Raw genomic sequence first — 12,865 nt, 5'->3', positions numbered from 1 at the left:
ATCCTCTCAGCCCCAAGCGTGTCCAGCCTTATGTCTCATCCAGCTGTGGGTCTAGATATGGTCAATCCAGGTTGCATCAGAGCCCCTGAACGGATTTTGTAAGAATTTCTCTCTCTTTCACTGTCTTTGTTTTATGGGGTTTTTTTTTAAGTAATCTATTTTTATAATGGGGTTTAGCTGCTTTTCACTGCTGTGTTTATGCCGCTTTACACCCTCTTGATTCACTTCCAGAGAGAGGTCAATACATAGGTTTTAAGACTCTTACTAGTCAGATGTATTCTTGGGCGGTGAATAGGGGCTGTTGAGTCCAGTTCACTGAGCAGGGAGTAGGTCTTGTCTATTACATATTTGGCTTGTGGAACGGTATCTGAGCTAATTTCAAACCCTTGTTTTATGCATCACCCCACCTCACCTTTCCCGTTAAGCAGCCATAGTGTGTTTTCTAAATGTGTGACTCTGTTCTGTTTTGTAATTCAGTTCAAGTGTAGCGACTTTGACATTCCCTCTCTCAGTGATATCTTAGGATAAGTGTCTTTTTCTCTGTGACTTATTTCACTGAGAGTCATCGTACCTAAATCCACTCATCCTGCTGCTACTAGCCTTATGACATTGATTTCATGGCTGAGTGATATTCCCTTGTGCCTAAGTACCACAACTTCTTTATCCATTTTTCGCTTTCCTGGGATATTGAAGGTGTACCGAAGTGGAGGTTCTTGGAAACAGAGCAGCCCTAAACTTTGGGGTGCCTGTGTCTTGTTGATTTTTAGGTTTCCCGATTTATACGCCCATGAGTGGAAGTGCCCTATGCTCTCTAAGCTGTGCTTATTACATGTTTCAGGACACACCGTACACTTCTCCAGAGTGGCTGTTGGCAATTTACAGCCCGCCCATCAGCGTAGCAAGGCTCCCATGTCTCCATGGCCTGTCCTGCATTTCTGGTTTTTACACTTTTTTCAGCATGGCCCTTTTGACCGATGGCAAGCGAGACTTCTTTGTAGCGCTGATTTGCCTTTCCGGCTTGCCTGGTTGGCCAAAAAGGGCGTATGCGTTTTTCCCTGAATATATTCAGGGAAAAACGCATACGCCCTTTTTGGCCAAGGGCATCATTGTCAACGCTTTGCCGCTTTTCATGTGCTTTCAAGGCGAGTCGAGTCTGCCTCCTGAAACCTGTTTCCTGCAATTCTGCCTTGCTTTCCAATCCTCCTCGTTGCCTTCCCTCAATATATTTGTGGACGAGAGTTATCATTTATAACTCTGCAGGTTTGTGAGTTGCAGTGCCCCTGAGCTCCATTTGTCAACTGGCTTTTTTGGGAGCTGGCCGCCAAAGCGCAGGATTGCTTCAGGCCGTATTCTGGTTCCGGGGGGCAGGCTGAGCCTGTGGTTCATTCTTCTTCCTGATGGGAAAATAGAGTGACCTGTGCCTGTCCCAACACCTAGAGCTAGTCTCTCATTGGTTCCCCCTCTTCCCGTTCATCCTCAGGCCAAATTGCGACCTGTCCGAAACAGGAGGTTAAAGGTGCTGATTCTCCAAGTAGGGAGATTGTTAGTCGAGCGGCTGGAATGGCGAACCCGAGCACAAGGAGAGGAGAAATGAGGTGCGTTTGAGAAACCTTTCCCGATCACACGGTGTACCATCTTCTGGGTTTCTCACGCATGTTTTCGATGTAGGAAGATGCCCTTGAACCTGGAGATTTGGGACCCACGGCATGGGTACCACGCAGTATGACTTTAAAGGGTCTGTGTTTGCTCACCCAAGCTCACCAATCCTCTCAGCCCCAAGAGTGTCCAGCCTCATGTCTCATCCAGCTGTGGGTCTAGATATGGTCAATCCAGGTTGCATCAGAGCCCCTGAACGGACTTTGTAAGAATTTCTCTCTCTTTCACTGTCTTTGTTTTACGGGGTTTTTTTTAAGTAATCTATTTTTATAATGGGGTTTAGCTGCTTTTCACTGCTGTGTTTATGCCGCTTTACACCCTCTTGATTCACTTCCAGAGAGAGATCAATACATAGGTTTTAAGACTCTTACTAGTCAGATATATTCTTGGGCGGTGAATAGGGGCTGTTGAGTCCAGTTCACTGAGCAGGGAGTAGGTCTTGTCTATTACATATTTGGCTTGTGGAACGGTATCTGAGCTAATTTCAAACCCTTGTTTTATGCATCACCCCACCTCACCTTTCCCGTTAAGCAGCCATAGTGTGTTTTCTAAATGTGTGACTCTGTTCTGTTTTGTAATTCAGTTCAAGTGTAGCGATTTTGACATTCCCTCTATCAGTGATATCTTAGGATAAGTGTCTTTTTCTCTGTGACTTATTTCACTGAGAGTCATCGTACCTAAATCCACTCATCCTGCTGCTACTAGCCTTATGACATTGATTTCATGGCTGAGTGATATTCCATTGTGCCTAAGTACCACAACTTCTTTATCCATTTTTCGCTTTCCTGGGATATTGAAGGTGTACCGAAGTGGAGGTTCTTGGAAACAGAGCAGCCCTAAACTTTGGGGTGCCTGTGTCTTGTTGATTTTTAGGTTTCCCGATTTAGACGCCCATGAGTGGAAGTGCCCTATGCTCTCTAAGCTGTGCTTATTACATGTTTCAGGACACGCCGTACACTTCTCCAGAGTGGCTGTTGGCAATTTACAGCCCGCCCATCAGCGTAGCAAGGCTCCCATGTCTCCATGGCCTGTCCTGCATTTCTGGTTTTTACACTTTTTTCAGCATGGCCCTTTTGACCGATGGCAAGCGAGACTTCTTTGTAGCGCTGATTTGCCTTTCCGGCTTGCCTGGTTGGCCAAAAAGGGCGTATGCGTTTTTTCCTGAATATATTCAGGAAAAAACGCATACGCCCTTTTTGGCCAAGGGCATCATTGTCAACGCTTTGCCGCTTTTCATGTGCTTTCAAGGCGAGTCGAGTCTGCCTCCTGAAACCTGTTTCCTGCAATTCTGCCTTGCTTTCCAATCCTCCTCGTTGCCTTCCCTCAATATATTTGTGGACGAGAGTTATCATTTATAACTCTGCAGGTTTGTGAGTTGCAGTGCCCCTGAGCTCCATTTGTCAACTCGCTTTTTTGGGAGCTGGCCGCCAAAGCGCATGATTGCTTCAGGCCGTATTCTGGTTCCGGGGGGCAGGCTGAGCCTGTGGTTCATTCTTCTTCCTGATGGGAAAATAGAGTGACCTGTGCCTGTCCCAACACCTAGAGTTGGTCTCTCATTGGTTCCCCCTCTTCCCGTTCATCCTCAGGCCAAATTGCGACCTGTCCGAAACAGGAGGTTAAAGGTGCTGATTCTCCAAGTAGGGAGATTGTTAGTCGAGCGGCTGGAATGCCGAACCCGAGCACAAGGAGAGGAGAAATGAGGTGCGTTTGAGAAACCTTTCCCGGTCACACGGTGTACCATCTTCTGGGTTTCCCACGCATGTTTTCGATGTAGGAAGATGCCCTTGAACCTGGAGATTTGGGACCCACGGCATGGGTACCACGCAGTATGACTTTAAAGGGTCTGCGTTTGCTCACCCAAGCTCACCAATCCTCTCAGCCCCAAGAGTGTCCAGCCTTATGTCTCATCCAGCTGTGGGTCTAGATATGGTCAATCCAGGTTGCATCAGAGCCCCCGAACGGATTTTGTAAGAATTTCTCTCTCTTTCACTGTCTTTGTTTTATGGGGTTTTTTTTTAAGTAATCTATTTTTATAATGGGGTTTAGCTGCTTTTCACTGCTGTGTTTATGCCGCTTTACACCCTCTTGATTCACTTCCAGAGAGAGATCAATACATAGGTTTTAAGACTCTTACTAGTCAGATGTATTCTTGGGCGGTGAATAGGGGCTGTTGAGTCCAGTTCACTGAGCAGGGAGTAGGTCTTGTCTATTACATATTTGGCTTGTGGAACGGTATCTGAGCTAATTTCAAACCCTTGTTTTATGCATCACCCCACCTCACCTTTCCCGTTAAGCAGCCATAGTGCGTTTTCTAAATGTGTGACTCTGTTCTGTTTTGTAATTCAGTTCAAGTGTAGCGATTTTGACATTCCCTCTCTCAGTGATATCTTAGGATAAGTGTCTTTTTCTCTGTGACTTTTTTCACTGAGAGTCATCGTACCTAAATCCACTCATCCTGCTGCTACTAGCCTTATGACATTGATTTCATGGCTGAGTGATATTCCATTGTGCCTAAGTACCACAACTTCTTTATCCATTTTTCGCTTTCCTGGGATATTGAAGGTGTGCCGAAGTGGAGGTTCTTGGAAACAGAGCAGCCCTAAACTTTGGGGTGCCTGTGTCTTGTTGATTTTTAGGTTTCCCGATTTAGACGCCCATGAGTGGAAGTGCCCTATGCTCTCTAAGCTGTGCTTATTACATGTTTCAGGACACGCCGTACACTTCTCCAGAGTGGCTGTTGGCAATTTACAGCCCGCCCATCAGCGTAGCAAGGCTCCCATGTCTCCATGGCCTGTCCTGCATTTCTGGTTTTTACACTTTTTTCAGCATGGCCCTTTTGACCGATGGCAAGCGAGACTTCTTTGTAGCGCTGATTTGCCTTTCCGGCTTGCCTGGTTGGCCAAAAAGGGCGTATGCGTTTTTCCCTGAATATATTCAGGGAAAAACGCATACGCCCTTTTTGGCCAAGGGCATCATTGTCAACGCTTTGCCGCTTTTCATGTGCTTTCAAGGCGAGTCGAGTCTGCCTCCTGACACCTGTTTCCTGCAATTCTGCCTTGCTTTCCAATCCTCCTCGTTGCCTTCCCTCAATATATTTGTGGACGAGAGTTATCATTTATAACTCTGCAGGTTTGTGAGTAGCAGTGCCCCTGAGCTCCATTTGTCAACTCGCTTTTTTGGGAGCTGGCCGCCAAAGCGCAGGATTGCTTCAGGCCGTATTCTGGTTCCGGGGGGCAGGCTGAGCCTGTGGTTCATTCTTCTTCCTGATGGGAAAATAGAGTGACCTGTGCCTGTCCCAACACCTAGAGTTGGTCTCTCATTGGTTCCCCCTCTTCCCGTTCATCCTCAGGCCAAATTGCGACCTGTCCGAAACAGGAGGTTAAAGGTGCTGATTCTCCAAGTAGGGAGATTGTTAGTCGAGCGGCTGGAATGCCGAACCCGAGCACAAGGAGAGGAGAAATGAGGTGCGTTTGAGAAACCTTTCCCGGTCACACGGTGTACCATCTTCTGGGTTTCCCACGCATGTTTTCGATGTAGGAAGATGCCCTTGAAACTGGAGATTTGGGACCCACGGCATGGGTACCACGCAGTATGACTTTAAAGGGTCTGCGTTTGCTCACCCAAGCTCACCAATCCTCTCAGCCCCAAGAGTGTCCAGCCTTATGTCTCATCCAGCTGTGGGTCTAGATATGGTCAATCCAGGTTGCATCAGAGCCCCCGAACGGATTTTGTAAGAATTTCTCTCTCTTTCACTGTCTTTGTTTTATGGGGTTTTTTTTTAAGTAATCTATTTTTATAATGGGGTTTAGCTGCTTTTCACTGCTGTGTTTATGCCGCTTTACACCCTCTTGATTCACTTCCAGAGAGAGATCAATACATAGGTTTTAAGACTCTTACTAGTCAGATGTATTCTTGGGCGGTGAATAGGGGCTGTTGAGTCCAGTTCACTGAGCAGGGAGTAGGTCTTGTCTATTACATATTTGGCTTGTGGAACGGTATCTGAGCTAATTTCAAACCCTTGTTTTATGCATCACCCCACCTCACCTTTCCCGTTAAGCAGCCATAGTGCGTTTTCTAAATGTGTGACTCTGTTCTGTTTTGTAATTCAGTTCAAGTGTAGCGATTTTGACATTCCCTCTCTCAGTGATATCTTAGGATAAGTGTCTTTTTCTCTGTGACTTTTTTCACTGAGAGTCATCGTACCTAAATCCACTCATCCTGCTGCTACTAGCCTTATGACATTGATTTCATGGCTGAGTGATATTCCATTGTGCCTAAGTACCACAACTTCTTTATCCATTTTTCGCTTTCCTGGGATATTGAAGGTGTGCCGAAGTGGAGGTTCTTGGAAACAGAGCAGCCCTAAACTTTGGGGTGCCTGTGTCTTGTTGATTTTTAGGTTTCCCGATTTAGACGCCCATGAGTGGAAGTGCCCTATGCTCTCTAAGCTGTGCTTATTACATGTTTCAGGACACGCCGTACACTTCTCCAGAGTGGCTGTTGGCAATTTACAGCCCGCCCATCAGCGTAGCAAGGCTCCCATGTCTCCATGGCCTGTCCTGCATTTCTGGTTTTTACACTTTTTTCAGCATGGCCCTTTTGACCGATGGCAAGCGAGACTTCTTTGTAGCGCTGATTTGCCTTTCCGGCTTGCCTGGTTGGCCAAAAAGGGCGTATGCGTTTTTCCCTGAATATATTCAGGGAAAAACGCATACGCCCTTTTTGGCCAAGGGCATCATTGTCAACGCTTTGCCGCTTTTCATGTGCTTTCAAGGCGAGTCGAGTCTGCCTCCTGACACCTGTTTCCTGCAATTCTGCCTTGCTTTCCAATCCTCCTCGTTGCCTTCCCTCAATATATTTGTGGACGAGAGTTATCATTTATAACTCTGCAGGTTTGTGAGTAGCAGTGCCCCTGAGCTCCATTTGTCAACTCGCTTTTTTGGGAGCTGGCCGCCAAAGCGCAGGATTGCTTCAGGCCGTATTCTGGTTCCGGGGGGCAGGCTGAGCCTGTGGTTCATTCTTCTTCCTGATGGGAAAATAGAGTGACCTGTGCCTGTCCCAACACCTAGAGCTAGTCTCTCATTGGTTCCCCCTCTTCCCGTTCATCCTCAGGCCAAATTGCGACCTGTCCGAAACAGGAGGTTTAAGGTGCTGATTCTCCAAGTAGGGAGATGGTTAGTCGAGCGGCTGGAATGGCGAACCCGAGCACAAGGAGAGGAGAAATGAGGTGCGTTTGAGAAACCTTTCCCGATCACACGGTGTACCATCTTCTGGGTTTCGCACGCATGTTTTCGATGTAGGAAGATGCCCTTGAACCTGGAGATTTGGGACCCACGGCATGGGTACCACGCAGTATGACTTTAAAGGGTCTGCGTTTGCTCACCCAAGCTCACCAATCCTCTCAGCCCCAAGCGTGTCCAGCCTTATGTCTCATCCAGCTGTGGGTCTAGATATGGTCAATCCAGGTTGCATCAGAGCCCCTGAACGGATTTTGTAAGAATTTCTCTCTCTTTCACTGTCTTTGTTTTATGGGGTTTTTTTTTAAGTAATCTATTTTTATAATGGGGTTTAGCTGCTTTTCACTGCTGTGTTTATGCCGCTTTACACCCTCTTGATTCACTTCCAGAGAGAGGTCAATACATAGGTTTTAAGACTCTTACTAGTCAGATGTATTCTTGGGCGGTGAATAGGGGCTGTTGAGTCCAGTTCACTGAGCAGGGAGTAGGTCTTGTCTATTACATATTTGGCTTGTGGAACGGTATCTGAGCTAATTTCAAACCCTTGTTTTATGCATCACCCCACCTCACCTTTCCCGTTAAGCAGCCATAGTGTGTTTTCTAAATGTGTGACTCTGTTCTGTTTTGTAATTCAGTTCAAGTGTAGCGACTTTGACATTCCCTCTCTCAGTGATATCTTAGGATAAGTGTCTTTTTCTCTGTGACTTATTTCACTGAGAGTCATCGTACCTAAATCCACTCATCCTGCTGCTACTAGCCTTATGACATTGATTTCATGGCTGAGTGATATTCCCTTGTGCCTAAGTACCACAACTTCTTTATCCATTTTTCGCTTTCCTGGGATATTGAAGGTGTACCGAAGTGGAGGTTCTTGGAAACAGAGCAGCCCTAAACTTTGGGGTGCCTGTGTCTTGTTGATTTTTAGGTTTCCCGATTTATACGCCCATGAGTGGAAGTGCCCTATGCTCTCTAAGCTGTGCTTATTACATGTTTCAGGACACGCCGTACACTTCTCCAGAGTGGCTGTTGGCAATTTACAGCCCGCCCATCAGCGTAGCAAGGCTCCCATGTCTCCATGGCCTGTCCTGCATTTCTGGTTTTTACACTTTTTTCAGCATGGCCCTTTTGACCGATGGCAAGCGAGACTTCTTTGTAGCGCTGATTTGCCTTTCCGGCTTGCCTGGTTGGCCAAAAAGGGCGTATGCGTTTTTTCCTGAATATATTCAGGAAAAAACGCATACGCCCTTTTTGGCCAAGGGCATCATTGTCAACGCTTTGCCGCTTTTCATGTGCTTTCAAGGCGAGTCGAGTCTGCCTCCTGAAACCTGTTTCCTGCAATTCTGCCTTGCTTTCCAATCCTCCTCGTTGCCTTCCCTCAATATATTTGTGGACGAGAGTTATCATTTATAACTCTGCAGGTTTGTGAGTTGCAGTGCCCCTGAGCTCCATTTGTCAACTCGCTTTTTTGGGAGCTGGCCGCCAAAGCGCAGGATTGCTTCAGGCCGTATTCTGGTTCCGGGGGGCAGGCTGAGCCTGTGGTTCATTCTTCTTCCTGATGGGAAAATAGAGTGACCTGTGCCTGTCCCAACACCTAGAGCTAGTCTCTCATTGGTTCCCCCTCTTCCCGTTCATCCTCAGGCCAAATTGCGACCTGTCCGAAACAGGAGGTTAAAGGTGCTGATTCTCCAAGTAGGGAGATGGTTAGTCGAGCGGCTGGAATGGCGAACCCGAGCACACGGAGAGGGGAAATGAGGTGCGTTTGAGAAACCTTTCCCGATCACACGGTGTACCATCTTCTGGGTTTCGCACGCATGTTTTCGATGTAGGAAGATGCCCTTGAACCTGGAGATTTGGGACCCACGGCATGGGTACCACGCAGTATGACTTTAAAGGGTCTGCGTTTGCTCACCCAAGCTCACCAATCCTCTCAGCCCCAAGAGTGTCCAGCCTCATGTCTCATCCAGCTGTGGGTCTAGATATGGTCAATCCAGGTTGCATCAGAGCCCCTGAACGGATTTTGTAAGAATTTCTCTCTCTTTCACTGTCTTTGTTTTATGGGTTTTTTTTTTAAGTAATCTATTTTTATAATGGGGTTTAGCTGCTTTTCACTGCTGTGTTTATGCCGCTTTACACCCTCTTGATTCACTTCCAGAGAAAGGTCAATACATAGGTTTTAAGACTCTTACTAGTCAGATGTATTCTTGGGCGGTGAATAGGGGCTGTTGAGTCCAGTTCACTGAGCAGGGAGTAGGTCTTGTCTATTACATATTTGGCTTGTGGAACGGTATCTGAGCTAATTTCAAACCCTTGTTTTATGCATCACCCCACCTCACCTTTCCCGTTAAGCAGCCATAGTGTGTTTTCTAAATGTGTGACTCTGTTCTGTTTTGTAATTCAGGTCAAGTGTAGCGACTTTGACATTCCCTCTCTCAGTGATATCTTAGGATAAGTGTCTTTTTCTCTGTGACTTATTTCACTGAGAGTCATCGTACCTAAATCCACTCATCCTGCTGCTACTAGCCTTATGACATTGATTTCATGGCTGAGTGATATTCCCTTGTGCCTAAGTACCACAACTTCTTTATCCATTTTTCGCTTTCCTGGGATATTGAAGGTGTACCGAAGTGGAGGTTCTTGGAAACAGAGCAGCCCTAAACTTTGGGGTGCCTGTGTCTTGTTGATTTTTAGGTTTCCCGATTTATACGCCCATGAGTGGAAGTGCCCTATGCTCTCTAAGCTGTGCTTATTACATGTTTCAGGACACGCCGTACACTTCTCCAGAGTGGCTGTTGGCAATTTACAGCCCGCCCATCAGCGTAGCAAGGCTCCCATGTCTCCATGGCCTGTCCTGCATTTCTGGTTTTTACACTTTTTTCAGCATGGCCCTTTTGACCGATGGCAAGCGAGACTTCTTTGTAGCGCTGATTTGCCTTTCCGGCTTGCCTGGTTGGCCAAAAAGGGCGTATGCGTTTTTTCCTGAATATATTCAGGAAAAAACGCATACGCCCTTTTTGGCCAAGGGCATCATTGTCAACGCTTTGCCGCTTTTCATGTGCTTTCAAGGCGAGTCGAGTCTGCCTCCTGAAACCTGTTTCCTGCAATTCTGCCTTGCTTTCCAATCCTCCTCGTTGCCTTCCCTCAATATATTTGTGGACGAGAGTTATCATTTATAACTCTGCAGGTTTGTGAGTTGCAGTGCCCCTGAGCTCCATTTGTCAACTGGCTTTTTTGGGAGCTGGCCGCCAAAGCGCAGGATTGCTTCAGGCCGTATTCTGGTTCCGGGGGGCAGGCTGAGCCTGTGGTTCATTCTTCTTCCTGATGGGAAAATAGAGTGACCTGTGCCTGTCCCAACACCTAGAGCTAGTCTCTCATTGGTTCCCCCTCTTCCCGTTCATCCTCAGGCCAAATTGCGACCTGTCCGAAACAGGAGGTTAAAGGTGCTGATTCTCCAAGTAGGGAGATGGTTAGTCGAGCGGCTGGAATGGCGAACCCGAGCACACGGAGAGGAGAAATGAGGTGCGTTTGAGAAACCTTTCCCGATCACACGGTGTACCATCTTCTGGGTTTCCCACGCATGTTTTCGATGTAGGAAGATGCCCTTGAACCTGGAGATTTGGGACCCACGGCATGGGTACCACGCAGTATGACTTTAAAGGGTCTGCGTTTGCTCACCCAAGCTCACCAATCCTCTCAGCCCCAAGAGTGTCCAGCCTCATGTCTCATCCAGCTGTGGGTCTAGATATGGTCAATCCAGTTTGCATCAGAGCCCCTGAACGGACTTTGTAAGAATTTCTCTCTCTTTCACTGTCTTTGTTTTACGGGTTTTTTTTTAAGTAATCTATTTTTATGATGGTGTTTAGCTGCTTTTCACTGCTGTGTTTATGCCGCTTTACACCCTCTTGATTCACTTCCAGAGAGAGATCAATACATAGGTTTTAAGACTCTTACTAGTCAGATATATTCTTGGGCGGTGAATAGGGGCTGTTGAGTCCAGTTCACTGAGCAGGGAGTAGGTCTTGTCTATTACATATTTGGCTTGTGGAACGGTATCTGAGCTAATTTCAAACCCTTGTTTTATGCATCACCCCACCTCACCTTTCCCGTTAAGCAGCCATAGTGTGTTTTCTAAATGTGTGACTCTGTTCTGTTTTGTAATTCAGTTCAAGTGTAGCGATTTTGACATTCCCTCTATCAGTGATATCTTAGGATAAGTGTCTTTTTCTCTGTGACTTATTTCACTGAGAGTCATCGTACCTAAATCCACTCATCCTGCTGCTACTAGCCTTATGACATTGATTTCATGGCTGAGTGATATTCCATTGTGCCTAAGTACCACAACTTCTTTATCCATTTTTCGCTTTCCTGGGATATTGAAGGTGTACCGAAGTGGAGGTTCTTGGAAACAGAGCAGCCCTAAACTTTGGGGTGCCTGTGTCTTGTTGATTTTTAGGTTTCCCGATTTATACGCCCATGAGTGGAAGTGCCCTATGCTCTCTAAGCTGTGCTTATTACATGTTTCAGGACACACCGTACACTTCTCCAGAGTGGCTGTTGGCAATTTACAGCCCGCCCATCAGCGTAGCAAGGCTCCCATGTCTCCATGGCCTGTCCTGCATTTCTGGTTTTTACACTTTTTTCAGCATGGCCCTTTTGACCGATGGCAAGCGAGCCTTCTTTGTAGCGCTGATTTGCCTTTCCGGCTTGCCTGGTTGGCCAAAAAGGGCGTATGCGTTTTTCCCTGAATATATTCAGGGAAAAACGCATACGCCCTTTTTGGCCAAGGGCATCATTGTCAACGCTTTGCCGCTTTTCATGTGCTTTCAAGGCGAGTCGAGTCTGCCTCCTGACACCTGTTTCCTGCAATTCTGCCTTGCTTTCCAATCCTCCTCGTTGCCTTCCCTCAATATATTTGTGGACGAGAGTTATCATTTATAACTCTGCAGGTTTGTGAGTAGCAGTGCCCCTGAGCTCCATTTGTCAACTCGCTTTTTTGGGAGCTGGCCGCCAAAGCGCAGGATTGCTTCAGGCCGTATTCTGGTTCCGGGGGGCAGGCTGAGCCTGTGGTTCATTCTTCTTCCTGATGGGAAAATAGAGTGACCTGTGCCTGTCCCAACACCTAGAGCTAGTCTCTCATTGGTTCCCCCTCTTCCCGTTCATCCTCAGGCCAAATTGCGACCTGTCCGAAACAGGAGGTTAAAGGTGCTGATTCTCCAAGTAGGGAGATGGTTAGTCGAGCGGCTGGAATGGCGAACCCGAGCACAAGGAGAGGAGAAATGAGGTGCGTTTGAGAAACCTTTCCCGATCACACGGTGTACCATCTTCTGGGTTTCGCACGCATGTTTTCGATGTAGGAAGATGCCCTTGAACCTGGAGATTTGGGACCCACGGCATGGGTACCACGCAGTATGACTTTAAAGGGTCTGCGTTTGCTCACCCAAGCTCACCAATCCTCTCAGCCCCAAGCGTGTCCAGCCTTATGTCTCATCCAGCTGTGGGTCTAGATATGGTCAATCCAGGTTGCATCAGAGCCCCTGAACGGATTTTGTAAGAATTTCTCTCTCTTTCACTGTCTTTGTTTTATGGGGTTTTTTTTTAAGTAATTTATTTTTATAATGGGGTTTAGCTGCTTTTCACTGCTGTGTTTATGCCGCTTTACACCCTCTTGATTCACTTCCAGAGAGAGGTCAATACATAGGTTTTAAGACTCTTACTAGTCAGATGTATTCTTGGGCGGTGAATAGGGGCTGTTGAGTCCAGTTCACTGAGCAGGGAGTAGGTCTTGTCTATTACATATTTGGCTTGTGGAACGGTATCTGAGCTAATTTCAAACCCTTGTTTTATGCATCACCCCACCTCACCTTTCCCGTTAAGCAGCCATAGTGTGTTTTCTAAATGTGTGACTCTGTTCTGTTTTGTAATTCAGTTCAAGTGTAGCGACTTTGACATTCCCTCTCTCAGTGATATCTTAGGAT

This window comes from Eubalaena glacialis, chromosome 7 (genome assembly GCF_028564815.1).
Source record: "Eubalaena glacialis isolate mEubGla1 chromosome 7, mEubGla1.1.hap2.+ XY, whole genome shotgun sequence".
In the NCBI taxonomy this organism is placed as follows: Eukaryota; Metazoa; Chordata; class Mammalia; order Artiodactyla; family Balaenidae; genus Eubalaena; species Eubalaena glacialis.
This window is presented reverse-complemented; position numbering follows the sequence as displayed.